At 30.2% G+C, this 2,659-nt stretch overlaps 1 long non-coding RNA gene across 1 annotated transcript; it reads left to right on the top strand.

Moving 5' to 3' along the window:
• The first annotated feature begins 497 nt into the window (after positions 1 to 497).
• On the top strand, positions 498 to 871 carry LOC142238175 (uncharacterized). Its single transcript, XR_012722673.1, has 2 exons — positions 498 to 610; positions 725 to 871. It is a non-coding gene; the product is annotated as an uncharacterized LOC142238175 (long non-coding RNA).
• Positions 872 to 2,659: the final 1,788 nt, after the last annotated feature.

The raw sequence follows: 2,659 nt of genomic DNA, 5'->3' as shown, positions 1-2,659 counted from the left end.
TGCAATTAAATTGAATGGTGAATTTTTCTTTTATGTATCTAAAGAGTTTGTTTGTCTACATGTTTGTTTTTCTTTTTATTCAATTAGAAGTAATTATTTCGTTTGTCAGACCTTAACATTATATGATTGGTTCCCGGGTTATAATAATTTACAACTCAACAAGAAAATGTTATTTACTGATAGCAAAGCATTAAAACCCGAACTAAACCCAAGATTCCTCAAATTTAGTAAATTTTCTTATCAAATGATAAATCTGACTTACTTTATTATAGAAAGTTTATCATATATATGAATAAGACTTAGCATAGGAAAATATTTTAATTTACTCGTACTACGAATTATTCAATACTTTCAAATCTTAAGTAAAAACACTTGTTAGAATATAGGAAATTTTCCTGTATTTCTTATCTACCTGTAATCGATACCTGTCATCTCTGTAATCGCTATGTCCAATAAGTTTGCGCGTGGGTTGTTTTTTATTTTCAGTTCAAATCGAGTTGTTATGGTACGCGAACCGTCATAAAATATAGAGATTGTTAAAAAAATAATATAATAGTCGGCACGGTTTGCAAAAATACAAGTAAAATATATGAACTATGTTTTTTTATTAGTGAGTAAATTTTTCGGATTTTATTTGAAAATTATTGAAAATCAATAACAAAGCAATAAAAGTTAACGCTAACCTTTTGTGAAAAAATTGGTTTTTATTATCTTATATTTGTAGGGATTGAAAATGTAAAAGGAGGACAAAATATATATTTCAAGGCCACTCGATGCAGTTGATTCTTAAAAAATATATTAATAAATCATGACTTTTATTGAAGAAAATATGCGCCCATATAAATAAATAAAACTGTATTTAACTAACTAACTGTATTTACGTAAGATTTCTCCACGTGAATGAAAAAAGTTCAATTAAATCATTCCACATATGAATTTAATTCAGTTAAATTTTTATAAAAATAAAAACGTCTTTGGCTCTATACGAAGTTCAACGTTCTTCAATAATAGTTCATGTTAACTTAAAGAAGGGGTCATTTTTTTCTGGGTATGGATTTACAAAGTGATGGAAGGTATCAAATAGTCGGCTCGCCCGACTTAGACTTTCCTTACTTGTTTAGTATTTTTTAATGCTGATTTTGCATGAAAACCTTATTTAGATCTGGTCACACTCTACCTCACTCCTCAATTCCCAAAGGGATATTCGTTTTCCGATATTCTGGGCCACGGAAGCCAAACGGTATTTACTAGAATTGTGAACCACAATCTATCAACGGAAATGGATATGCCTAATTTAAGTTTCCTTTAGGCAATTGCTCAAGGCTATGGTCACACTAGGCAAATATTTGACTAAAATGAGTGGCAAACATTTTTCCAGAACCATTTTCCAAATATCTTGATACGGTTTTTGGAAACTAATCCTATCATGATGTTATATATCCAATATGAGCTAAATATGTTTTCTGGTTTGGCTGTGGCGACGGATTTTCTTTTTTTGATTTGTGTCAAATATTTGCCCAGTGTGACAATAGCATAAGTATATTACCGGGTTACCTAACACCATCTTGGATATTGTTTCAGTGTCCAAATTTAAAAACACCTTCATCAATCAGACACAATTCTGTGTATCGAAAGTTGATGCAGCCGCCTATAACAAGGCAAAAGTAATGAAACCTTTTTCAAAGAATTATGTTTTCTTTTGATCAAAAATTTTCTGACGTATACAAATGACAGTCTGAATTTAACAATCAAAGTCTACTTATCATTTCAAAACAATTATACGGACTGTTCCTTCCACCGTAAAATGATTGCAATTATAATTTGTCATTAGGTGAGGTAACAGTTGTGAATCTTATGAAAGTTGTGAATGATAGGAATTGTGCAAATCTATGTATAATGTGGGGCCTGGGAGCGGAATTGCACATAACCTGACTACATGATGGATTAAGATATTTAAAAAAGCAGCAAATTCCAAATATCAGCTAAATCGTTCCGGAACTGTGACTTTTAAAGATTTAAGAAATAAAACCGGGGAACAATTATAGGACCCAAAAGCTCACTATTTAGACAATATAACCGTCTAAAGCGGAATGTTTATGATTAAACATATTTAAAGACAACAAAGTTGTTTAAAACAATAAAAACAAACCCCTAGTTAAAGTGAACTTCGTATCTTAGTGTTATTTTAGACCTACAAATTATTTTACTATATATTGTTTATAACGCTCTATATTTTGATACCGACCAATCGGTTGAGATCATGATATACCACATTTTACTTTGTCTAGAGATATAAAATGCTGGAAGAATAATTGTATTTGGTCTTTAAAAATCTATTAACTGTCATTATCGCAAATGTCTTACCAAAGTATCCAAGGAATTCTGGGTTCCTATGTTATATAGCAGATTATGGATTTATATGGATGGTATTGACCTTAATCTGGCTATATAGAGCTTTATGGATATATATGACTCATTTTTATCCCTATTTGGTCAGAGTACAAAAATTTTATCTCTACGAAAAAAATACATCTTCATTCGGCATATGTTTCGTTGTAAAAATTACATGCTTGGAAATGAAATTTCTACGAAAAAAATACATCTTCATTCAGCATACATATGTTTCGTTGTAAAAATTATATGCTTGGAAATGAAATTG

This window comes from Haematobia irritans, chromosome 5, assembly GCF_050003625.1.
Source record: "Haematobia irritans isolate KBUSLIRL chromosome 5, ASM5000362v1, whole genome shotgun sequence".
NCBI lineage: Eukaryota > Metazoa > Arthropoda > Insecta > Diptera > Muscidae > Haematobia > Haematobia irritans.
Note: the sequence above shows the minus strand (reverse complement) of the source record. Positions and strands in the feature narration are given on the sequence as shown.